Source organism: Gambusia affinis, linkage group LG09, assembly GCF_019740435.1.
Source record: "Gambusia affinis linkage group LG09, SWU_Gaff_1.0, whole genome shotgun sequence".
In the NCBI taxonomy this organism is placed as follows: Eukaryota; Metazoa; Chordata; class Actinopteri; order Cyprinodontiformes; family Poeciliidae; genus Gambusia; species Gambusia affinis.
Genome location: NC_057876.1, coordinates 16348701 through 16376533, shown reverse-complemented (window position 1 = coordinate 16376533; position 27833 = coordinate 16348701). Strand labels below are relative to the sequence as shown.

General features: G+C 36.6%; 1 protein-coding gene and 1 long non-coding RNA gene across 3 annotated transcripts in view; one reads left to right on the top strand and one right to left on the bottom strand.

Moving 5' to 3' along the window:
• LOC122836925 lies at window positions 1-3552 on the bottom strand. The gene is made up of 4 exons (XR_006371666.1): window positions 3431-3552; window positions 3228-3326; window positions 1078-1260; window positions 1-985 (listed from the first exon to the last, which is right to left on the bottom strand). It is a non-coding gene; the product is annotated as an uncharacterized LOC122836925 (long non-coding RNA).
• A 29-nt stretch (window positions 3553-3581) lies between these two features.
• Window positions 3582-27833, top strand: part of pcdh11 (protocadherin 11) — a 370226-nt gene continuing 345974 nt past the window's right edge. For both annotated transcript variants that reach the window (XM_044126903.1, XM_044126907.1), the window contains exon 1: window positions 3582-4011. The gene's annotated coding sequence lies outside the window, so the exon portion shown is untranslated. The remainder of the gene's footprint in view (window positions 4012-27833) is intronic.

Sequence of the window (27833 nt, the reverse complement as noted above, 5' to 3'; positions counted from 1 at the left end):
CTAACTATTGGTTGTTCTCAAACAGAACTTGGCTAGAAGCATTTTTTGATCTCAGGATCCTACTTCTGTTTTTATGGTGACACAAGCTCAGTAAATTTACAATCTTAACTTCTTTAGACTTAGGTCTTTCTTTCTCCTAATTCTATGATGTGGATTTAAATACATGTTTTCAAAATGTGCCGCTCTAAATTTATGCCAATTAAAATTTTCAGCTGTGAAGACTTTGAAGCTGCTAGACTTCTGGTCAGTAGGTAGCTACTGTATGTTTCTTAAGGGCTCTATTGAACAGTAAGTAGAAGTATAGACTATGACAGAGGAGATTAATGCAGCATTTAACATAGGACATCATCCTATGTCAAAAAGGATGATGTCCTCATCATCGAACTATGATGAGGACATCATCGATGAGAACTATCCTCAAATTTAATTTGATCATTTATCATAGCAGTTCAGCAAAGTCATTTAATTTTGACATGGATTTTTTTTTTTGTTCACTTTGTGAGAAGACAAACGATCCTGGTGTTATCAAAGTGACTGGGACAAAACACAACATCTTTGTATCCTTTGCTAAAAGGTTCAAAAAACAGAACTACCAGTTGGGGATTGCTTTCAAGTAATGTGAGCAATTTGACAGCTTCCATCATGAGAAGCTAACTCCTGCGGTGCTAATGGCCCACCACATCTAACAAAATCCCAATTAAAATGGTAACATTAATACACTTCAAGGCTGGTACAGTTCAGCATCCTGACAGAAAGAAGAAGGACCCTTGAAATAAAAAAGTTGAAGACAATCTTCACCTCTGTCAAGTTGCATATTTCTTCCTCTGTAGCTAATAATGACAAGCTTGCTCTTTGATGCAGGCGAGACAGTTTTTCATTTTCTGCTACCTTCAGATTCCAGGTATTTAATCCTCACTGGAAATGCCAAGCTTTGAGGATGTTACCCCAACTGTTCTTCAGGGTTCAGTGCCTAGGGAGAGCAGAGCTAATGTGAAAAGCAAAGTGTTAGAAATTATTTCCTTTCGTGTTGTTTGGGCTTTAGCTCTTGTTTTTTCTGAAAAGTCGGATGTTGCTAACCTCACGGCCTGAACGTGACTGAAAGCTACAGCCAGGCTGTGAGGAGAATCCAGAATGAGGCTGACCCTCATCCTCTGCTGTGATTAAGGAGGTGGGCAGTTGTTGGAAGACGTAAACATATCAGTGAGTGGCCATCAGACTCGTTCATGCCCCCACACGGTGTGAGCGCACAATCATTAACACCTGCATTCAGAGAAGGAAATCGGTCACTTCATGCACATAAACACAACACACAAAGAGAAAACTGAAAAGATGAGTTTTGCACAAGCCTGTCTACATGCCCTCTAAAGAAAATGTTGATTTTTTGCTATTGAAAAAACATTGTTGAATCTTTCTATATATATATATATATATATATATATATATATATATGTATATATATATATATTTATATATATATATATATATATATATATATTTATATTATTTTTTTAAATACAGTATTGTTGGTCTCTCAGGTTACTAGTTTTAAAGTGGCAAAGTGGCAGAGGGCACCCTGTGTCCTCTCATCTCCTGGGATCCTGAACCAGGATTGACTGAGCCAGATAACAGGACAAGGAATTTCAGTTCTTCTATGTAACACTTGAAGACAGGAGTTCTTTGCTGCTGTTTGGCTTGTAGTTATTGAGAGCAGCCTGTGTTATATGCACTGTAAGGCAACATCTGTGAATCTGCTGGACAACTGAAACTCACAGAGACATCTGTTGGTACATGGAAAAACCAATGGGACAGATCTGTTATTCTGTCATCAAACCATAATTAATTTAGGTGACTTAGGACTCAATGCTTTGGAGGCATACTAGATTTTTGCAAATTACTGTAAAATGAGTCATTTGAATTTGAGTTCCCTGAAATAGACGTGATGATTAAAACTGCAATCTGTCTTATACAAACAGCCTTTATATTGTGCAATACTTATTTTGTGTCACCTCCTGGTTTTCTTCCTCTGTGTCCGGTAATGAAGAAGTTATTTTGTTATACACTTTAAAGTGATTTGAGAAAATACAGCAAAATTCAAAACATGCATATCATTTCAGAGTTAAATTTGGGAAAAGTTTAACTTTTTTCATACTTGAAAGGGCTTCCCATCCTGTCCTATAAAAAGATTTACAATTAGAATGTCACTTTACGTCAATCGCTACCATATTGCCAAATTACATTTATAATGATGGCTCAATCAACCCCATCTGCCCACTGTAATGGACAATGAGGCTATGATTTAGGAGCTATAATTGGTTTCCAGCAGCGTCTAGTGTCATTTTTTCTGTTCTGCTGTAGCCTGTGTGTACGGTTTGAGGACAGGGCTGCTTGTCGCAAGTGCAGGCTTGACTGGACAGGGAAGAAGATATCCGCGGAGACACAGCGGCTCCTCTGGCACAGCTCTCTGTCTGTAATGGCCTAAATTCACAGGCACTTGATGAAAGGTTTTACATGGGAACTCCAAAGGCTAATTGGCCCATGGAGATCAAGCTTATTGTTAGTTCTGCATGGCTTCCAGCAGCCATAGCTACCATATGAGTGCCTGATCACCACAGGGCTCCACACCTGACTAAAGAAAAGAATAGTTTCAATAATTTTTTTAAGTGTCTCATATCTTTAATGTGTACTTTTCCTCCTTTCTGTCATTCTATTTCTTTCCTAAGTCCATAAAAGTTTGAAAATCAGTGTATAAAAGTTGATTAGTTTAGGCTTTAATTTAATCCAAATCACCCTTGAAGACCTCATTAATAATCAGTCATTGCCACTTACGCCTATCTGTAAGGTCAGTCCAGATGTCCATGCTCACAATAATAAAGCAAATACCTAAAAGCATGTACTGCTAAGCTATAATTAATAAAATGTAAACAATGGGAATTATTACAACAGACTGTTTCTTTTATGTTGCATGTTTTGATATACGTTTGCTGTATTTTTCCTCAACTGTACAAGAGCTAATTAGTACCAAAAACAATGACATGATGTGAATGGTTGGCTAAAAGGCCAGAATGAACCTTTATAGCCTCTATGCCTTGTGACTCAGAAACAGTGAAATACCCTCAAGGTTTGTGTTTGGATCCCTGAAGGTATAAAACTCTGCCACAATATCAAAGGTTGGCAAAATGTCAGCGAGCTTTAGAATTTTTGTATGTCATTTTGATTTGAATACCCACCTGATTCCTCCAGGATGATATGGCTTACAAGTGCCATGGGGCTCTCATCTTACCTGCGTGAACTCTGGGTCTGACGTGGGCAAAAGGACGTTGCTTCATCTGAGAAGAATAAAACAATTTCCTGAGCTTCAAACATTTCACACTACTGTTCACTGCTTCATCTAAAAAAAAAAGATGAAGAAAAGGCTACGGTACAAACCTACCAAGACATGGCTGCCTACTTAAATTGACAGGCATGGAAAGCATTAATCAGATAACAGCCCTGTGACCCTTGGTATTTTTAAAGGAAATGCTCAGGCGAGTTGTTGTTTGTTGACAAAAATGCTATTAGTGATGCACTCCACTTGCCTTGGAACAGCGAGAAGAAGCTCCTTATTGAAAGGAAGCCACAAAATGTCCAGCTTGCAGGCTACTCCAAGCCACATACAGTATATGACAACATAAACAAGTAGAAAAAGATGCTCTGGAAGGCAAGGAAGATAATAAAAAAGAGAAGAGGAAAAAAAAAGAAAGAAAATAAATGAAGTGAAAAGAATGGGGAAAAAATAAAGTAAAGGCATGATGCACCAGCTGTCAGGAATGGACAATCAGACGAAAACATGGCGGAAAAGTGATTGTATTACACGGACAATAAAGAGGAACGGACAATGACAAAAAATTAGAAGCGGCAGATAAGGTGCCACAAAGCAAAGGGAAATTTTGTATCACTTTTAAACAATGATCTGCTCGTGTGACGGGCCTGTGCGGAGCTGGAGACATCTACAAACAAGTAGCGAGGCAGCCGGTAAGGCAGAGACTGTATTATTGTGAGATCGCACTGCTGATTGCTTACATTCTGGATTAGCTTTAGCCTAGCCAACGGCTCGTTAACGCCTGTGTTGTTCAAATCTGAACTTAAATATCATATTGTAGTTGTAAAATCTAGCATATACTTTTGTGATTTGGATGGTTGGAACAAGTATTTATTGTAATTTTTTGTCATAATTTAATGTATTTCTAATATTTTATAAAACAAGCTTAAGTAGTACAATGGAAAAATGTGCAGAACGTGGCAGTACTTTTATACCCAATTAAGAATCATTGACAGAATAATCGATTACTAAACTAGTTGTTAGAGCCCTGATAGGTATGAATACGATCATAGAGCGCTTAAGTGTTTAACTTATCTATCAATACAGGTATTGAGAAGGAAGGCATAAATAAAGATAATTTCAAATTATGAGAAGGCCTGAAGCAGATTACTTTTGTAGTACCTAGTAAAAATAGTTGGTAACTCATATTATTAACTACTATTGACCAGGTGTTTACTGTAGCTGACTGCAAAATGTATGAACCACTCTCCCATAAAAATTGATAGTGTGTTTATTTTGTGATCTAAAACTGGCAAGCTAAAATTCTTTAAAGAAGCAGGTAAAGCATAATTTTCAATTATTAAGCATAAATTAGGACTGCTGCCAGGCAAATTTAACTTGTTCCTAATGATATTTTGTTGTTTTCATATACACGTTGGTTGGTCAGAGGAGATGCAAGAGACATGAGCTCAATTTGGTAGCTCATTACATGATAGGGCTCCAGACATTCTGCAGGACGAGAAATGTATAGTCTGTTTTTAACTATTGATGACTCACTCCCTAGCCCATTGATACATGCATAATTTAATAAGCACTGCTCTGATATTTGATCATTAATATTTATTACAAATGTTCCTTAAAATGGGTAAGGAAAAGTCTTAAAGATAACATGTAAAGCATGAGTGGTAGCACTTTTTTTTTCTTGTGTTGCAAACTCATTTGCTTATCTGGTTTTTGGCTTAAGACAAAAGCACAAGAATCTGGAATTTATTTTTCCTGTGCATGTATGTATTTTTTTTTTCCACTTTCTTACAAAAATTCTGTATAGGACAAGATAAGGTTTTGAAAAGCACGATATAGACCAGTCCCATCTAAATCCCACATCTCTCCACTTGTTGTCATTCGTGTTCACTTGATTTTTATCAACAGTTGGTAAAAGCACCCGGACATCACAATTATACTGAAGGTTGTAGGACAGAGAACAGAAACTGTCAACAAATGCCATTATCTATATCTGTATTACATTCAGTTACAAGTACAGTTAAAAAGTCAGAAAGACTTACATATTTATTTGCCTCTGCCAACTTTAGACACGTCTATAATAAGACAGTGTTGTATAAATCTGCCATCTGAAGTTGAATTATGATTTAAAGCTATTTTAAAAGCACTTTTTTTTTTCAAAACTAAAAATTACATTCAACACAGTATGCAAGTGAATACTCATTAAGTCCAGCTAATTAATGACCTAATTGGTACTTACTGAACAATAGTGCCTGAAAATTAGTTGAACCTGATTGAATGGGCACATTAAATTAACACTTTAATGTAGCATAAGGGATTAGGGTTCAAAAACAACCTATTCAATATTATATTAAGAAGTGATTTTTCATCTTAATTGTGCAGCCATCTTATTAATGAGTGCAAAGAATGACCTACATTCAAGGCTGAACAACACAATTTTTGGGAGTTTGGATTATCCCCAGAATTTTGAAAGTATAATAACTCTGTGTTTGTACTATTGTATAATTGGTTTGCAGTTGTTTTTAGGTTCTTGAAGACAATAGCATTTTTTAATAGTTGATTACAGTTAATACCAAACTGGCAGCCTCTCTGTTATAAGAAAAACTTATTATAATTTACATGACAGTCAAGTAAGTCTGGTATGTATGTTTTCAGGCAGCCCGCATCCAAATGTCAGCTAATACGCATGAAGTGCTTCCCTAGCGTCAACATCAAATTATCTATCTTGTTAACTAATTACCTGAACATGTCAAAAAAGTTGTTGCTGGTTGGAGGTAAAGTGGCTTCATTCATCTTCATCTTTGCGCGCTGTGTGCAGAGATGCAGCTGACGCCTGCTAAGGCTGCTGCAGGGAAACTGACTTTCAGTTCATCAAAACTACGCTCCACAAATGTTGTATTTAGGTCTCCATTTCTTTTTCTCATATATCTCCAGTCCTATATTTAAGAAGACTAAAGCGAAATCCTTTACATTTTTAGTCATAGATTTACAAACCTAGTTTGTTTTGCTTTTGCAGGAATTAATAATTTCTTCTTCAATAAAGTTTTAAATTTGCCAAATTTTACATGATCCAGTTTTTCATCAAGGTCTTTGCAGAATATTACTCCCATAATTGAAACACTTTCCTATGATAACAATATTAATATTATTATTATCAACAACAACAATAATAATAATTAGAGATGTCTACTTTGCTAGGAATATTTCTTTCCATTTTTTGCATAATGTTAAATGGCATTATATACGATTATCTGTTAATATGTATTTCCTCCCAACTTCTGTTTATGGATAAAGCATTAAATGTTTGATAGAATGTGAAATTTTTATTAATAACGATAGCCAAATACGTGCTCATATACTCTTCCAGTTTCTAAATTCTCAGAGGTAATTTGTGTTCTCTTAAATCAATGTACAAGAAAAAAATGTGTATGAATTTGACTAAAAATTAATTGATAACTTATTGAAATATTTACTTTTTATATTTTTAGTTCTTAATGTGACTAATCACTGGTTAATTTTTTTTTGTTGACAAAACGGTACCATCGGGAGACAAAACATGTTACATTTTCTATTTAAATTGTTTAACAGAATAAACGATTGTAATAAACAACACTGTTTATTACAATCGTTTATTCTGTGTAAGAATTTTTTTCCTTTGGAATAATTACATATATATTGATCTATTTATTTACAGGAATATGGGTTTTTATATAATTGATATTTTTCTGTAAAACTTGCAAGGCTATGGGGAAAAATTATAATTTTTTGATAATTGCTGGAGAAGTTAAATTGATCTACACTTGGAGTTAGGTAATTAATCTTATTAAATCTTGAAACTGCACATTTCAATCTATCTGGCACCCAAAAATAAAACCACCGTAGTATTATATCAGTTGTTTTTGCTCAGTGGAAGGCACACAATTGGTACTCTATCTGATGGGAAAGCATGTTCAGTGATTAACTGATTCCCCAGTACTGGTTCCCATTTCCGTGCAGATAAAAAGGTCTGGTCGACCTATTTCCCTCTAGTAGATGGAATAAAATATTATGTCTTTTAATGGATAGGTCTATTTTAATCTCCCATATTAATACTTTAGTATGCAGGATATTATTGTTCTGTACCAATGACTATAATTAGTTTTGTTTAATAATCTCTGTCAATCCTAAAATTGCGCACTTGCTTTTTGCATGGAGGGTCATTAATTTACAGTCATCACAGCAGGGTGGGATGAAAGCTGCCCATGAACAGGTTAAGTGATTAGCTAGTTATGTGTGAGAAAACATAAACATGCACTTAGCATGTTTTTTTTAACAAGCTACATGCAGTGGTATAATGTGGGCTAGAAATCCGACCCCTTTGAAACAAAATTCATGAGCAATTGATTGATTTACTTTTTCCTCTTGGTCATTTATTTAAAATTAAATCTGTTTCTCTGTTGGTTTCCTCAAGGATTGGTTCACTTTTAAAAAAGCAGATTAAAGCTGCAAAGAGTTGTTTTAAGTTTAGCGTTTGAGGAGAGACAGAAATATCATGAAAAACTGACTGGCATCTCTGGTTTGTCATTTCAATGTTAATTTATTTTCTTATGTTCCTCCTATTTACTCCTAGCAAAACAGGCATTACATTTGTGGCATCGTAGTGTTAAGATAATAATCTCAGTACAGCATTCATGTCAGAGGCTGTATAAAAACATTGTAGCAACCGATAAATCAACTGAATCGCATTTTAGCGTTGACCCTCGATAATCCCATGAACTAAAATTGATCAGTTGCATATCAATAAAAATAAACCTCTAGTGTAAATTCCTTTCATCAACCAGGTAATTGTGATCGCACACATGAACAACAGCAAATTACTGTGGAAATTTCTTTCTTTTGAGATTCACAAAACGGGCCTGTTTTAATGGAAAATGAATGAATGGAAGGAATCAATAAATCTATTAAAAGTAATTCCAATCCACTTAAGTATTTATACAGAGTATTGTCAACTACATAAAAGTATAATTTTATAAGAAGCTCTATTGTGGTGTTTTGCTTTTTTTAAATTTAAACTCAGGCTTTGCACAAAATTAGAAACTCCACAAAGCTACTTCAGTTCAGAAAAAGGTTTATGCAAAAAAAGAAAATTTGTGAAAGGAGGAATAAAGTCAAATGTTGTCTGAAGAAATTTTAATTCCCTTCATTTCCGAAACTAACTTGATCAAAATAATTTTAATTCAATCAAATACAAAGCCAGTTAAATGCAGTCCCATTTAAAACAAGTTATTCTACATTAAATTCAGAATCATTTGGTTAAAGATTATACAAATTAGAAACAATTTTTAATCTGTTTCATTTAATCAACCATTTGAAATTCAACTGCGTTGCAACAGTGTGCAATATTTTCCTTTCAATTTGAATTTTCTTTTTCATATGGGCCGTTTTTTTTCAGATTTAGCCATTTTATTTCCTGTGAGCCTGTTGAACATGAATCCAATATTTCAGTATTCCTAAGCGCATATTTCCATGTTAGTTCTTCTTGAAGAGGTTATTGTTTCTCCTAGTGTTTTTTTTTTTTTTTTGTTATTTTATAAACTTTTTCTGGCGCTAGTGGCGTTCATGTGACAGTGGCCAGACAGAAAAGTGTGTTGTGAGGGAGAGGGAAGACATGCAGCAAAGGTCATCGGACTGTAACTTGAACTTATGACGGCTGTGTCCTACTCTATTTTTAAACTCTATTTTTTCTCTCTATGCTGTGGTTAAAATGTTTATTTCTACATGTTTAGAGACAAACGGTGCAAAGGCATCTTGGGATTTGATGATGTTAAATGCAACTGTCGCCGTGTAAAAGATTAAGAACCAAGGTCTGTTTGAACCACTATATAAGTTCTGAGATTTGATTACTTTTAGGGTCTGGTTTAAAAATTTCCTGACTGACTAGATGTTAGGTGGACTGTCTGACCTCAACATTTAAGTCTTTCAGTAATTTTTTTTCACGAAGAGAACATTAACTCCATAGAACTCGCATGCTACAAGGTATCTGAAGTACCTTTTTTAAAATGGTAGAACTGGAGAGGTAGAAATTGCTAAGACCTTGTGGTGGTAAGGGCATAAGAACAAAACTGTTGTCGGTGTTTGTGTCTTAACCAATTCAATGCTCATTCAAACAGTTGTGAATCTCACACTAAGACCCATATCCAAAGGTGACACTTGAGCCAACAATCTTCATCTATTTCTTCAAACGCTATCAATAGTCTTTCTGTATGTCTCTCTCCACCTGCCTCGTCTCAATGCAAAAGTCAGAATGGCAAAGCCTCCAATCACATTACTGTAAACCCGGGAACATTTAAATGCTAATGTTATAAGCTCACATGCCTAATATGATAAGCTGACAAGCTTATTATAAGCTCAGAAGTTTTAAGAGTTTCTCCCATTAGTTATCACAGGAGGCATTAACTTGCATCACTGAACTGTGCCAGAAGGTATGGAGTTAAATTCTCCTTCAGAAAAGATTATTTTGGCAGGTTTCTGACAGTACTATACAGTTGCAGGATTGTGCAAAAATGTTTTTCCTGAGACAGGGACGTTTGCTTGGAGAGGTTTGATCTAAATGTGTGTGTGTGTACACATGCGTTCTACTGACTGGAGTGTTCGCTACATGTGGCTATAGTATGAAGGATCATTTATCCAACAGGGAGCTAAATAACAGCTGAGCTTTCTGCTGTCCTCATGATGCATTGTGCAGGGTTCAGAGTCTTTGTGTGCATCAGAATCTAAAATAAATTAGTTATTTGGCTACACTACCAACACTGTAGGTAGTGTTGCGTCCCTTTTTTTTATATCAAAGAAAAGAAAAACCTGAGCGGTACAGAGGTGCAGCAGTTGGAACTGTTGATTGAAGTTCTCCAGTTTAGGTTTCTGCTTTCTGTGTGGCCTTTCTATCTGTGTCTGCTATGGAGAAAGTATACAAAAAGGTTTAAATAAGATTTGGATTTGATTGTTCCACTACTCCTCACAAACAAGACCCAGAAAAGGAGGAATACAGTATAAAAATAGCAGCATATCTCTGCTTAGGTCCACTTTACAAAATTATTTAAAAAATACTCAAGTTGAGATTGTTTCGATTCCAAAATTGTGTTTATTTTAGTTTTGAACTAAAAAGAAGACTCACTGAATTTCTAACTCAAAAAATTTGAAGGATTGTGAATACTTTTGCAAGGCACAGGAAGTCTGACAGATCTCTCCAGAACAGATGTAATTTTCTGATACAACTGAATCATTAACATTTAAAGTATTTACATTTTAATCAGGTCCTGTGTTTCACATCCGTCACGTTGATTAACCTTATCACCAGATGATATACTTTAGACGCATTATGAACGACAAAATGGGAACAACTGGAATGGGCCTTGCTCCACAATCGTTCTCTGGTCTCAATTAGTCAGTGATACTGCATCTGAGTAACAGCTGGCAGCTTCTGTCTGTCTAATCTCTCACTGCAGCTGTGCTGGAACAGGCAACATGCTAGTCTAATTAGCCATGCTGTCTCCACGGGAAAATGAAGCCTTGAGGTCCTAGATCAATGTTGCCATCCCCTATTCACTCTCCTCTTCTGCTATAGATGAATACAAATGTTCAAAGCATTGTCACTGAAACGTACAATAAAAAGCCGCTGTTGTCCATGAAATGGCTTTGCAACGCTAGCAAAGAGTTGGCTAGTCATTTTCCTTTTTAGGAAAAATAAATATACATAGGAAACTGGATTTTCCATATGCTGTAAAATGTACATAAAAAAAAAAACAAAGGGGCAATGTATGTGTTTTCAAGGCTCATAGTACTACTTTATAACACAAATAACTATGCTACCCTCAGCTGATATAAAAATGAGGTATATATCAAGCATAACATGAAAGTAGTCTGACTTTGCAATTTTGATGCCATAAAATTGGTCTCTGTCCCTTTAAGAAGCTCCTACTCTTTCAGATGCTTTGCCTTCAGCACATCATAACAATGCTCCACCATTAGGCAGTTTATAACTATTCTTAGGAGTGTTGGACTGAGAAGTACTTTTTATGATAAGCTCAACAAATACATCCTGTTAATAATATAATAACATATGTATAAGAAAACATATGTGCCATAACACTGAGTATGATACACTGGCAAGGTAAATTGTTAGGAAAGGGAGCAAGAGATTGAGAGATGAACACCACCAAGTTATTAGGTTGAAACTACTTCTTAAAACTGATGGTAGAATGGTAGAGCCTTAGTTCTCAAACTAAAGTATGAGTACCATTATTGTTGCTTTGGTTGCCAAAATTATATTTGGTAAAAATAATAATAAAAAAAAATTGCAAAGGTTTTATAGGACTAATTAAACATCACAATAATGATTCGCTCTGACCTGTGTTTTTGACAAAAAATACTCAAAAGAGAAGAGCAATGAGAACATTTTAAAGAACAGCCAGTAAACTAAATTGGAAATCAGTGAACCAAGTGCATGTGGAGCTGGTTTCTTCCTTACCTAAGAAGTTGGAAAGTGAATAGGAGAATGACACCATGGCCAGCTTAATAAAGTTTAAATTACAGAAAACCTGTGAGTGTTAATTTCGATAATAAAATAAGCTACAATTAACAATACCACCTAATAATACTGTATTTTTTTTAGATATTGTATACTCAAGACCAATGAACATCTTATCTCATAGATGTTGAGCAGCTTCTGAAAGATTTGATAAGGTACAAAATATAAGTGCAAATAGACTACTTATGGCAGTATTTTAAACGGATAGCAGCAATGTTCCATTTCGAGCTTGGGTTTGAGGAAAACCTGACACTACCACTAGCAATTTTTTCTTCAGTTTACTATATGTCTATTTCTACAACTTGCAACTTGGAGTTTTTGCTTCTGGGTAAAATTGATTTGCACAAGTAAACTTCATTACTTTTTCCTTCTGATTATCTCTTTCTTGCCCTGACATTGCTCAAATAGCATATAATATTTTATCAGGTCAATCTTTATACCCTACCATACTATTAGATATTTGGATTACATGTTAATGACAAAGGAAGATGAGCAGCTGTAAGTAAATTACACTACCCAGCAATGCCGTCCTACATATTTAATACTTTACCATGAACAATTGGCTCATCAGTTAAGTCAGGGAGCCAAAACCTGTTGGTATTGTGATTGTTACTATTTTCTGATTGTTTCTGCAACTTTCATTCAACCACTTTGGGTTGGGATTCTGTACAATGGGTCAGTTGCAGGAGTTCAGATACTTCAAAGTCAGGACAGAACCTGGCGCTTAAGTATGCTTCATTACATTTAGATCGACGTAAGATGAATTCTCAGATGCTTCAGCATAGATGGTGAAATAGGGGACAGTACGGCAGCACCTTTAAGAAGAAATGTTTGACAATCTGTTCACAGTTCAGTGTGATTGAACTGTCTTTTATATTTATCTTTAATAGCTGGAGGTAACATTTCCCTTCAGAAATCCATTTTGCTCAGTGAGTACAGAGAAAGGCTACTAAATAGAAAATTAAATATACATTTTGCTGGTGGACTATTTCTTGTTGAGTTTATTCTTTTTTACCTAACATCTGGTTATGCCAAACAAATGTACCGATTCTAAAGCTCTTCCCCTGAGAGACTTCAGGAAGTTTTACTTTCTTTAACTGCTCTCATGCCATTTTGGTTGATGTGAAGGAGCACAGTGTCATTGCTACGACCCCTGTTTGCTGTAACACTACCTCCCCCTCCACCCCTGCTCAGCAGGGCCCAGCATGGGTCACAAACCTGTGATAAACAGGAGGGGCCAAGGCTCGATTTGGGGAAAATGGGCACTTTCCACAGCATCTGAAAATGTCTAGAGTAATGCTCTAAATTATTGGGGTCAGTGACTGCACCGGCTCTGTTGATTTGTCCATGGAAACAGAAGGCTCACACTGACATTGAAGGACATTTTTCCACTTCCAAGGACTGTAAAATTTAGAGACGTGCCTGGACCAGAATCGCTTAGGCGACGGCAGCATGATTGAGGTGTTTAACTATAACCCCCCCTTGTTGATGCAAAACACACAAATAAAAAAAAACACTGTAATGGTATTTACGCTGGGTGTTTGCTATGTGGTAAAGGGGACGCCTAACAAAAAAAAAAAATGTGCGGTTTAATCGCCTGACCTACCACATGTCTAAATGTCCTTGGGCATGATACAGAGCCCCACTCTGTTTATGACACAGTTATAGGTAGATGATTGAGAGAACAAGGCAATGCATAAATGGCAGGCAATTATATAGTAAACCTACAGTGTCTTGTGTTTGTGTAAATGAGAGAGTGAAATCCCATGTAAAGTACTTAGCAGAGCCAGGATAGGGTTAAAAAGGTCAAACTTTTGTAAAAAGCTATTCTGACACAATGGTGTCATATCCAGCATAATAAACAAGCATGTCAAGTGTTCTGACAGGCAGGCCTCAGAGCATATCTACCATTAACCCCCAAAACACGCATCCTCACAAACCTCCAGAAGTGTATATTTAAACATCCTGCATCAACAGAGTTACACGAGTCCAGCTAATCAGCCTAATGAGCCAAAGATTGCAGCAGTAATCAGGCATCATTAGGTTTATGAGTATTTATTGTCTGCAGCGTGGAAATAATAAAGAACAGCACCTCTTGATGATGGCACACAAAGGAGCACAGTCCTGCAATCTGTTTATTAATGAGATCTGTCACCTGGCCACCACAACTCAACAGGCCGGGTCATCCATCAACGCTGGCCCCCCCAACACTCACAACATGCATGCACTTCCCCATTCTGACCTGAATGTTAGACATTTCAAAGTTGGCGCAAAGAGCTCTGCGTGGTTCAGAGTATCATGTAGTTGCCCTCAGGCAGCACTGGGCTCCTTTGTTTCCTTTCTTGTTGTCTACATTTTGTGCACGTGAGCATGCCACGTCTGCTGCAGAGAAACAAACCATATGCAAGTGTGGAAAGTTAATTTGTTTGCATTCAGTTCCAACAGTGCCTCATGTTGTTTGCCTGTGAGCGATGTGTCACGCTGCTTGCAGCTGACTTGGGTGTCTGGGGATCAAGCTTCTGTGCAGGTCCCCTCCATATTTGCTCCATTTTATTTCAGCTGTTTGCAAGTGATGTCATGCATGTTGGGTTAAAAATTATATTCGCACCCAAACAAGACCTCTTATCACATTTTTCTTGCTTTCAATTTTTTTTCCAAGAAAAGTGTGATTTAAAAGTTGGATCCTTTTCGTCTTGTACTCGCAGCACCTCTGCTAAAAATTTTAAAATCATAAGGAGGGTTGCCTTCAAGCAGGAGAAAATAAAAAAAGGTTAGAGAGATAGCAACACAGACTTTTTATCTGGAGTGAAATATAACACCCTTTGCATGGATAATCTAATCCATATTGAGACATGAGTTCACCAAGATTTAGAGGGGATATTCTTGAATTTTATCTGTGACGGTTACAACTGTAAATGTGGTTATTTTTTTTTATTTTTTATTTTTTAGATTAGTGCCCTGTAGATTTTTTAGCACTGACAAGAAACTGACATGGTCCATGCATTAAATAGTTGCTGTTCTTTTTCTATTTTGAGTTTTGATTGAACCATGCTCAGTGTTGCTGCTTCATCTAAAAAATTGTGTGACTGGTGATTTTTTTGTTTTGTTTTTGTTTTGTTAAGAAAACAAATGTGAGAGTTGTTTTCATAACGGTTCTGAAGATGTAAAAAGAAATGCACTGTAATATAAGTCTCCAAACCAGTGTTGCAGCTGTAGCAACAGATCCAGTTCTGTGCATCTGGAAACAGGCTTACATTAGCCAAGAGCTATTTCACAGGTACAGCCAAGCAGAAAAATAATTCAAAGGTTTGCTTATCAGGAAGACCAGTGTTAAAGTTCAACAAATGATTTTTTTTTTTCTGAGTCAATGTTCACATAGCTGCCGGTTGGAAATGGGAAAGGATGTCTAGGCAGAGATGTAGATTCAGAGTATTTATTTTATCAGTTTCTTGTAGTACAGAAATTCAATCTTCCCACAGGGCCTTCAAGCATAGACAGTGTTGACGTGCATTCACTGGTCACTTTACTCCACACCTTGGTAGATGTCAGGGTGGACACCCTTTTGGTTTTAAAGCTGCCTTCCTTCTTCACGGTATAGATTCAACAGGGTGTTTGAATTTTTCCTTGGAGATTTTTCTCCATGTTGAAAAGTTGGCATCACACAATTCCTGCAGATTTATCAGTTGTCCATCCATGATACAAATCTCCCATTTTACCACATCCCAAAGATGCTCTGTTGGATTGAGATCCGCCGTTGCCATCAGATAACATGTACACCGCAGGCATAAAGAGACAGACATGGTCAACAAGTAGACTGTGGCATTTAAAGTGTTCAGTCAGTACCATAGGGGCTCAAAGTATTCAATGAAAATACATTTCAAGATATACAGAACTCACAATAGCTTATTTGAGCTACTTCAGTCATCTCAAACCAGTCAGCTCAACTGCTGCTGATATTCTGTGTTATTCATCCATCTTCTGCAAACCCAAAAAGTACATGTGCATGAAATTCTGACCAGAACCAGAAATTTGTACACAGACCAGCTCATCTGACCCTCTCAATGATGCTTAATGCAAAGCTAGTCAAATATTATTTCTTTCCAATTTGATTGCTCAGCTTGAATATCAGAAAGTTTTTTTTCCCATTATGTCTGGATGCCTAAATGCATTGAGCTTCTGCAATAAATGGGGAATTCGCCATTTGTGGTAGCAAGTAATTGGATATGTACACCTAATAAAGGGAAAGTGCCCATACAAAGCCTAAGAACAGAGTTTGCTTCTGAAATCTACTACTGTCACTCTTCCATTTTGGTGCTCACAGCTCCCAGTGCACCAAAGACCCCTGGCACAAATGAGAGACCTTGACTTTTCACAACCTTACTATCTCTTCTTTGAGCTCTTGGTATATTTCCAGCTTGCCATTTTTCTTATTTGTAATGTTGATGTTGCCAGGTATCGCTTTGTCTCTCCCTACTGACACCTATTTTATCTTTTCCTTCACCACAATGTCATAGTGGTATGTGCTCATGGTACAGGATCTTAGATCTATTCATCTCAACCATTCTTGGCACTCTCTTTAACTTGGGCTTCCACATAGAGCTCAGCAAAAAGGTTCATGCAGATTGTTGCAGTTGCGGGATTTTGATGTTTAACATACAGTTTGCCTGCCAATACTTTACCCTCTATCATGTTTTGGTTCAGGAGTATCTCTGTGTAGCATGCAATCTTGGATAATGTTGTTGTAACCTTGTCAGGCTTTACTTCATCCTTGTTCTGAAGTTGGGGCACTGGTTAAAAGGACTGGGAGATTATGGGAGGAGGTTATGAATTCAAAACCTATTAAGGATACTAAAGAGCAACCTTTACTAAGAAACAAATAGAAGGATACATAATAATAAGATCACAGTGATTGAGCTGCTGCCCAGACTGTCATGTCATGTGGGCTACAGCAAGAAATGAGGAGTGGAGAACATATTTTAAGATATAGAAAGAGATTAATATCTGCCTGTTTGAAAAGTATTTGATATGTCGGATGAATTTGTACTTTAATACCAAGACAAAAAAAAAAAAAATAGTTTCTTGCCTGTTCCTGGTAATTTATTATAAAAACTTGCCACTGAAAGTTTTCTCATTTCCATTTCATTAATCTATTCATCACAAAGAAAAATGCATGAACCCCTTGGTAATAGGTTGCTCAGTTAAATGTTCTGAAACTGTGATAGTGTGAATCAAAAGAAAGATGCTGTGAACACCAAAGTTGAAGTCAAAAATTTTTTTAACTCCTGAAAGGGGAATGAATGTCTATTATGCTGCAAATGAAAATACCCCTACAGTGTGTCTTACCACTGATTAAAAACAGAAATTCTGGGGAAAAAAGGAAACATTCTGTATTTCTTATCAGTATCCAACAGTTAAATTCTTTCTTTATAATTGGTGAGTTTAAATTATGGTTTGGAAGTTCTGGTTGTGTAAAATTGTAGAAGCAGACATTTTTTACCTAGATGCAGGGACAAATTGTGGGGTGAAGGCTACAGTCTGAGTGTGTGTGAGAGGATTAGCAACTAAACTGCAAACACATGTTGCTGACAGCCAGTGAATAATGGAGACTGGGACCAAACATGAGCTGCAAACAGACTTAAAATAAGAAAAAACAAAAAATGTATTTGTAGCTGCACATCATTCTAAAAAACTACCAGCTACTTACGATAATATAGTGGTTAAAAAAACTAGGGACGCATGGATATTTAAGACTACAACACACAATCATGCTTTTCATGTAATCAGTGTAAATTCTATAGTGAACAGATTTGAAATATACGAGACCTTTATTCTATTTGTGGAAAAACACACAAACATTAATTATATGCATTTTTGTTGGCATTGACAAACTATATCTCCTCTCCAGTTAGGTGCATTTTAGTGACATCGAAGCTAGAGTAATAAAATAAATTAAACAAATAATTGGGATAAATAAAAATATATTTAGGTTTTTCCTCATTATTAGGTTTTCCTGTCTCTGACGGAACAGAAAAAAAATATCAATTTTTTTCTGAATTGACTACAGATGCAAAGATGTTTGTTTCAGGTTAAGATGGGGGAAGAAAGAAAAAGAAACAAAAACCCAGGGCTTGATGATGATAAATCTCACAGTTTGAATCATATGTTTTTACTAAAATTATCTGACAGACCAAGGGAAGATTTATGAGTCTGTGGAATATTTCTGTTTTTTGTTTTTTTCTTTCCTTGCTTCACCATAAATGTGCCCTGGCACACTCGGCTCCAATTCAAACACAGCTGCCCTGCTCAGGGATATTCATCTACCTTCATTAGAAATGCCAAAGTGACTCTGAAGATGCAATTCATTAATCCTTAGCAGTGAACAGTGTTCTTCATATTATTATGGAAAATCAATGTGATTGAGTTGGAGGTCTGCCAGCGTGAGCTCCTTGGAAGGAGTCATGCTACACAGTCTTAATTTATGCCAGTAGCACATCCAGATCAAGGAGAAGGAGGGCAGGGGGGGAATTCACACACACAAAATTCTTTGATTTTGGGATTGTTTTTATCAAGTAAATCTCACAAATCAGTATGTCTGCAAAGTTGTCAAGAGCTCAGATAGATATATGACATGCTGATTGGTATCAATACAACTGTTTTATACTACATAACACTATTTAGTGTCTGCCTTTCGTTTGTTATGTCTGGTTCACACAGTAAGATTTTAATGGTTGATTTTCAAAACCTAATAGAGGGAGACAATTACATTTTTGTCTCTCCACAAAATTTTCAGTCTAGCCCAGTATTAGTGATCCATTAGCATTTTGTAATATCTAAATGGGATTTGAAGACTGTTAAAGGATTCAACAACCTCTTGGATAAATGTTCGGGTAACTTTAACACCATTTCAATTGCCTCTCAACTTCTCATTGCTGTTTGAATGATGGCTTCCAGTGAGTATTAAAGGCTGTAGATTACTAAATTAATTGTCAGTCCCTTGTAGTTTCTATAGTAAATCAAAGAACAAAGTGAAGAAACTAGAGTTTTGATTAATGTAATTTGTGACGTTAAATAATAATGATTAAGAAAAAATATATATATATTTTTTTATTTTCTAGCAGGGCTTGGGACCTGCTCACACTGCCAAAGGTACCAAAAGCCGATTCAGTAAACACGGTGCTGCTGTGCTTGATTGGCTAACAACTTGATTTGACCATAACTTCAGAGAATATCTATAAGGTATTGTCAAAGGGAAGATGAGAGACACCAGAAACAACGCAGATATCACGAAGGCCAATATAAAGGAATCTGATCTTCTTTTACACCTCGGTGGGGGCACAGACTGATCGCCTACATGACATGCTGCATTGATGAACTAATTAATGCAAAAAGAGCCTCATCCATGTATTGAGTGCGTAGAAATGAACATGTAAGTCTGATATAGAAAGCTTTTTTTTTACTGACCTTAATGTAATAATCTTTTTTTTTCAGAGACAGAATTTCTGGTAAGGGTTTGAGATATTCCATTTGATGTGTAATGAATATATATAATTCATGAATTTAACTTTCTGACATGAGAACGAATACTGAACTTTTTTACGTTATTGTAATATTTTCAGATGTACCAGTACAAACATGATAAACAAAATAAAAATATTCCCTCCACCCTTAGTACCATTCTTTTGATGAAATTATTTTTAAGTATTGCTAAAAACCCTTTTTTATTTTTATAAAGCAAAAATGCTGGCTGGTTCTATTACAGTAGTTTTTAGAACTGTGCTGATTCTGGGCTACAGGCTGCAGATCTCTGTAGTAGAGGACCAATTACAGATGACAAATTTACACATTTTCAAAGCCATTTAAATTAATCTCACATGTGCCATCAAAGAGTAAATGTTTTGTTCCTTTATTGCATCTTTCGGACATTCATTGTTTTCTGTAAATCCTTAAACTACAATAACATGCCACAAAGATGTTGACTAAAGTTTGAATAAAAACAATTTTAAAAAAATCACTGAATTGATGAAAACCCAAAAGCCTACATAGTTGACCTATTTTCTAACCTCCACTTCCCATATTGAAATTTTAGCTAAATTTATAACCAAACAAAATAACGTCATGGGCAGCTGAGATTTTTCACTTATTAAACCTCAGGGACGTTTGCCTTTGCCCTTCTGGCGTAATATCACTGGTTTACTAGTGTATGTTTAATTAGTGTTGAGAGCTGACAGGCCTTCTGCTCCAAGTTCCTTGATGTTTGCTGGTTGCCTTTGGCTCCACTGACCACATAATCATTGCTGGGCACATCAGGGACAAGGCTTGATTTTCAAAGCCTTTCGCTTCACTGATTCGCTGTGCATCCATGAGATTGATCACAGTGGTTTATCTGTGGCAACATGTGCTTCATCCCCTCAGATTTGGGGGTTGGTGGGGGCGGTTGCCTGAAGGAGTTGTGTCCTTGCTTTGGCCGAGCCACCAATGTGCGGGGTAGAAGAAGGGACAGTGTGACAGCAATACAACCATGGCCCACCAAATTCTGCCTTCGGCTTCCCTTGTGATTAAAGGAGTAAGAGGCCAAAAGAGAGAGAGAGGGAGAAAGAATAGGAGACGTGGAGAGCAAGAGGAAGAAGCTGGGATAAAGATACATATCAACTGTTGCTTCAAAGCATGGTAGATAAGTGTGACCAAACCTTCAAAAGGTGTTCATCTCAATTAAACCTAAAGATTTGTCCAATCTGTAAGCTGTCAAACAAAAATACTCAAATATTGCTGCAAGCTAGATAACATATATTACTTAGCCATTCAAGACAAAACAAAAACAGTAGTTTGACACTAGAAAAAGATGCACAAAAATATCTCAGCAGTGCGTACAAAGCAAATGGATGATAAAAAAAATTATTTATAATATATATATATATATCGTGGTAGGAAGTAGTCGGCACTGTTTTTGGTATTCAGAAGATGGGGTTATTTGTTTGAGAATGCATTGTGCTCACGAATCTGTTTATTTGCTCCCTGTGGCTTTCACAGCTGCCCTTTGCAGAAACAATGTGCTTTATCCACAATGCTTGACACCAGCAAGAGCCCATATTAAAACATATGTGTATTATCTATTAATTTGTTGGGAGGTTCAGGAAGAAAACATGAAATCTAATTTTATTTAACTGGGACCTCTATCCCCCTGTTGTCTCAAAAACATCCACATGAGGAATTTATTTCCATACAGGACTAAACCTCCTACCATTACCCAGCAAGTAATAACACAAGCAACAACTCTGAATATTTATTATGAATTTACTTCAGCTACTATCTTACATGATTAAGACACTAAAGATCACCTTTCCCCTCAATTAGCATAGTGGCACAATAAATGGCTAAGTAGTTTGAGTAGTCTGAAAATATTAATAATAATTATTCAACACAGCACGCATAGTTGGAAACCAGTTATGTTGCAAAATGCTCAATATAATCTTCAACTAAACTCAAAAAACACTAAGAAATGTTGAAATGTTCACATCGCAAGGTTGTGTGATCATCGTCTTGTTCTTCCTGACTGCAGGACTTCATACTAGTTTCAGAATGGAGGGATTGTAGACTCTGCCAAGAAAGGAAAGAGTTGGGGTAATTTGCACTAATTTGAGCGAACTCAAATCTCAGAGCCTATTCCACAGGAGACCTCAACAGCACTTTCAGATGGTCAAAAAACTGTGGTAGTGTAACCAGAAGAACAAGATCATTATTTCCATTGCACTTGTTCCATACACTGTAAGCCAGAGACAAGCCGAGAGGGAAGGGAATTGACATTGATTTTTCTTTAGAAATTGATTTTTCTCCTCACTGACAACAGTGTGAACGCTTCAAAAATAAATCAACAAGAGTGAATATGAGGAATAGTAGTTCATGAAGTGCTTACTTCAACATTCAAACCTGTTATCTGTGCTGAACTATTAAGGGCAAAATAAGGTGCTTCGTGTCGCCCTTTTAAAAAGTTTTGCCTCAAACTTTGGAAAGTGAACTCAAACTGCAATGTATGAATAATGAAATGTACCATCGATTTCAATATGCCGTCCTCGCCTTTTCAGGGAGGCAGATTGTCCCTTAACTGAACAGTAAATATTTGAAATAAACAATAAAATATTTAGCTAGTTCTTGAACCTAGTGCAGCTAACATTTAGACAGAGCATGCTATTACACGATACTTATGATCAGATTGGTTGGTGAGGACACCTCCAACATTGCTCCTCCATGACCAAACCTTTCCATTTTATTGGTCAGGTAATTTGATCCATTCTTTTACTGAAATTATCTTCAAATCTTGAAGGTTCTGGGAGCCTCTAGTATGAACTTTATTTTTCTATTGAATTCAGGTCAAAAGATTGACTGAGCCATTCCAGCAGCTTTATTTTCTTTTTCTGAAAGTAAAATGTATTTAAATAGCAGCTATTAAACTCACAAACATAAAAACACTAATGTAAATGTTGATATTAAAAATGGCAGTTTAGTTAAAACTGTGAGTATAGCAAAGTCTTTAACTGCTCCTTAAAGGAGTAGGTGGCGTTCATGGGGCGCAGGGATAGAGATCCAGAGCCTTGAGGCCACAACCTGATAAGCCTGATTTCCACGAGTTTTAAAATGAGTCTGTAGAATCACTAACCATCTTCTGATCAGATGATTATAAAGTCTGAGAGAAAGAGTAAGGCTCTAATGAATAGATGAACAAAGTGTGTGCAATTACAGCGAACTGCTGACATCATTTGACAACAGTATAAATTTAGGTAGTTTTAATGAATTTTTTCAACAAAAAATTATCACGCCTATTTTCAATAAAGTTCCCGTCTTTGCTCCTTTACTTACTTTTACATTCTTATGTTATGAAAGTAAGCATGGGTTTGCTCCATAACTTTGGGGAGTAGACGTATACCAGTAAGTTGTTCCTGAAAAAATTGTGAATTACAATGCAAGAAATTACAAACATAAAGGTTCAAATCTGCTTAATCAGTATAAAAAGATAGCATATTAAAAGGCTTCACAGTGAAAGAGGTAAATGAGGTGATGTGTTGACGCCATTGTAACATCAGAAATATGCTTATCTCTGCACCTGTCCACCAGACAGCCTATAACAACAAGATTCTTTGTCCAACTGTGTTATTCAAAAGATTACACAAAGAGCACAGACCACTGCTTTTCTTCATCATCCCTTTTTCTATCCACAGTAGTCTGTCCTGAATGTTGCTCATTGTATTTGGAAACTCTGCCACATCTAACTAAAGAAGGGTATTAGTAATTTACAGTGAAGCTGTTTGTTTCATCAGGAAATAACACCTGCAACAGAGATCTTCAGAAACAGATTTTATTTAATATGAAATATACTCCTGTGGGGAATTTCTTCTTTATTGAAAAGTCTCTGCAGCTCAGCACATCCAGCTCTAAGGGTGTTTACACGTCTATGTCAACCGAACATGAAGCCTCGATCCCGACCGCTTAGATTTCTTTCCATGTGGTCCTTCTTCTACTGTCTTCTGTCTGCATCTCTTGTGTCCATTTTTCATGGGAATGTGTCAAAAATTGCCCTAGTGGCAGGTTAAAGCATGAACTGAAGACTCAAACTATTTACGGTCTACAGTTCCTTGCAAAGTAATAGTTCTACACCTATAGAACTATTCCACGTTTTCATTGTGATTTGTGGAAATTGTATGTAATAGACGAACACAAAAATAGTTGTAGTTGTAACATACAAGGACAATGATAGATGGCTATCCAAATCTGCCACTCTAGTGGACGTGAAGTTTTTAGCCAACAAACAGGACACTGTGTGACTGAATACTAAAACTGCACAGGGTTTCCCCAGTGTATCATAAGCCTGGCGGGCCACCAGGCTTCACTTCTGCCTCCACCAGGCTAAGCATTGCTTATTTATTTAAGTCTTTTTAAAATGTTTGCATTTTTTAAGACTTTGTAGTTAGTGTTCGGGTATTATATTCCCAATCTTTGAATAACACATAGTTATAAAGTGATATTTTCAAATTTCCTGTCAACTTGAAGCATTTTCTAACTTAATATCACAACAGGCCACTGGATGAATGACTGCCCTAGCACCCAACCACTGGGCTTAGCAAGTTTTCTGGGGGAAACTTTGCTGCACATTGTGCTGAACATCATTGCCACAATGGGACATGTAGCGGTGGCAGCATCAGGCTGTGATGTCTTTTTCAGCAGGCTGGTCAAGAGGTTATGGGTAAATGATTGAAGTTCGATATAGGTAATCCGTGCACTCTAAACTTTAACAAGTTGACTTTACCTGTGCGTACATAGGTAGAAACCTTTTAGAGGTTGCAAGAGTGTCCATGTTCAGCTTTCATCAGCACAGCAACACAAACCAAACAGCCAGCGGTGGAGTCATGTAGAACTGAGAGTATTTTAAATCTGTGACCTGACAAAATATAAAAATTGTTTAAGAGGAATAGATACTTTTGCAAAGTGGTGTATACGGAAAGACTAACATGTTTCTCCTGTGGGTAAACCAAGCGTAGTCACAAACATATTCCACATAATTTGCATATTCCACTTCTCTTTCAAATTTAAAGGAAATTTTAAAGATGACCAAAAGTTATGGTGGTTGAGGAATTATTCACTTTCTAATATTGCCATTTCTGCTATAGTTTGCCTGCTGATGCTGGCTGCAGAAGCTTATGAAGACAACTTGGTCTGATTAAATTTGATAGTGGTTGAACAAGGAGAATATGTACAGGGGGGCAGAGAGGGAAATTCTCTTCAGGGGAATTTTCAGCAAAGAGAATAACTGTATATTGGTCAAAGTGGTTTTATTTAATGTAATATGATGAATGCAGAAGTATTCAGTAGTCAGGCATCGAATTGCCCTGATAAACTCATATGGTAATGGAGGGGGAAGGATGGTGATGCAGTGATTTTTTTATTTCATAGTAATTTCGAGCATAGAATCTGTTTCCGAGGTCACCCATAACCCGGTTCTCATCACATTAAGCATTTTGTGTATGTGCACTCAGCACTTGTTCTTCTCGTAGCCCTATTCTCAGCTATCAGGATTCACTGAGGGATCCAATAAATTAACATCAGTTCGTCATTGAGCAGATTAGGTGTCCGCTAACTGTCGCTTCTGCCCACGTGCCATCTAGAAGCCTCAGGGATGTGTCTCAGGAATGATGGGTAATAAAAATGAATCATAGATGAAGGCCAGCGACAGGGTGTTACAGGAGGAGTCTTGATGCATTAAACAGCAACAGTCGATATGTCCTCTTGTGATAATAGAGCATACATGAGCCGCAACCAAGCTGTTTAACGCTTGTCAATCTAAAATACAAAGGGCTACAAACAGCAAGCCGATTTGGAAATTCAGACGATCGCAACATATATCCCAACATAAAGGAGTTTCGGGGTTCTAGAAAGAGATTTTTTTTTTAATTCTTTTTTATTTATTTATTTATTTTTTTGACAAAGTGCACAATTAGTCACCAACAAGAAATAAACCAGATTAAAAACCCTTTGTCATTTATCTGGGTTACTTTAGTAATTAAGCAACACAGACGTGCTGTTTAGCAATAAGATTTAGAGCCCTGTGACTTTCTCTTTTACACTAGTTAATTGGTTCTGATCCCACTTCCTCCGGTCATCATTGTGAGCAATGCTTTCTGCACGCCTACAAAACCACTTCCTTGTTCCACCTTTCAGGAATAATTACCTCCTCAGCACACTGATGGATATATTAGGAACAGAAGGACAGAAAACCCTTTTAATCTAGTGCTTTCTCGGAGCCACGTTCGCTTTTCGTGTATGTCACTTTATAGAGACTCCCTCTCTGGCAAATTGAAAGTATGTCAAATTGGTCCGCTGTGATGAAATCGTTGATGAATGAATGTCAGTTCCTTGGAAGCAAGTACAGTAGTTACATCTGTGTACCTTCTAAATGAATGGGATATGTCAGTTCTGCACAGCTTATCCAGCTGATGGTTTTGCATAATTATTTCAATATGATGTATATTTGCATAACCTCTTACAAGGCATAAAATATGTGTGCCTTTGGCATTAGAGCAAAGACCATAAAGATCACTATCAAACATAACTTGGTGTTCTGTACAATCCCTTAAAATCCTATTAGCAGCCCTTGAAGTATTTCACCAAGTCAGAGGTCTTTAACTCCAGTTTTCAAGAGAAACCATCCTGCAACTTTTAGAGACATCCCTGCTGCATACACCTGAACCAAATGGGAATTCAGCTTTTTGATTCAGGTATGTTGGAGCAGGGATGCGTCTAAATGTTGTAGGATGCGACAGGTCTAGAAGACTGGAGATGGACATCCCTGCTCCAAGTCATTTTACTACAACCAAGTTCCATTGCTGTTGTAGTAACAGCTGCTAATTTTCAAGTCCTGCCACAGAATCTCACTTCAGCTTGTTCTGGAGTCATTGTAATGCATAAATGTGCTTTGATCCAAACATTATAGAGAGGTTTTATTTATGGTTATGTGCAATGTTAGTTTTCAACTACACAGAGGGTTTTGTATGTGATGGCCAAATGGTTTATCTTTGACCTCAACAGACCAGATGACCATATCAGGTGTCTTATGGCAAAGTGCAAACAAGAATTCCTAAGGTTTTTTTGCAGCGCCACCATAGGAATATCTTGTCACTATTTCACATATCCAAATGACCAGAAAACCCAACTCTCATCATTTACATCATCCATTTTATTTGTAATTTTGATCACAGTTTTAAAAAATATATATTTTCAACTCTGTTTACTTATGACGATATTTATTTTTGCTCTGTTTTAGATGTGTTCTATTTAAGATTAGGCAAAGCTCTAAAAACTCAACAAAAAAAAGTAGGTTTAGCGAAGAAAACGTTGCTTACACCAAATGTGTCATTTACACAAACATGCACAGGGTGCTGGCTTAGACAATGAAATCAAAGAACTTATAAGCTGGAGGAGCCCAGGAGGGAAAAATGTTATTCACTCTGGTTATCCTGTTCACAGCAAGCATTTGTTTGTTTCTGTATTGCAATTTAAAAGGTATCATATTGAAACCTGAAACACAAAGTGAACCTGTGATGGAAAAATGAGGTGTTTTTGAGTGGTCTCAATACAAGGAAACAAAGGGGAAACGGATGAGAAAATCTAACACATATTGCCATTAATAAGTAATTACCCATTACATTTACTTAGTAGATAATGATTAGTACATGATAAGTTATTTATGAAAAGACTGGGGAATGAACACTGAATGCCCTCATAATTTATGATTAATGATAAATTAAAAGAGAGCAGGCTGTGTGCTCCTTTATTTGATGTAAAAAAAAACTTTAGTAAGCAAAGCATCTCTCCTTTTAGTATGAGCAAAAGTGTTTTTAGTGTTTATTCCTTGTGTTGAATTGCAGGCAATAGCTAATTTATTTGATGTTTTCTGTAAGCAACAAGTTGTGCTGTATTGATTTTAACTGCAGATATGGAGGAGACTGCTTTTGACACCCCGTCTCTATGTTTGCGACTCTTCTTTAGAAGTAAGAAAATAAGCTGTTGAGCTACCAATTGAAAAAGACTCCTCACTGGGCTGGCTGACATTACAAAACTTTAGAAAGTCCAAACACTTTTCAGTTTTTTAAATCTGAGAATCAAAAAAGAGCCATTTAGTCCACACTTAAAATTGGATTTCTCTTCATATGGTGAGTTTCGTAGCGCAGCTTCCTTCTCGATCAAGTGAGTGCTTTGCATGTGTCTCTGCCAAACTTTTGCGATTGGGTAAAATCAGACCCAATTGTTTAAAACCTCAACAAAATCCACGCCTCTAGTGAGCAACCGTTTCTCAATAGCAGAGGATCCAAGCAGGGGTTGGTTTCTAGCTGGCTAAAAAATAGTAACTCTGTTGTCTGGTTTGGACAAACTCGATGCTTGTGAAATCTGCTTGCTGTTCTTATTTTT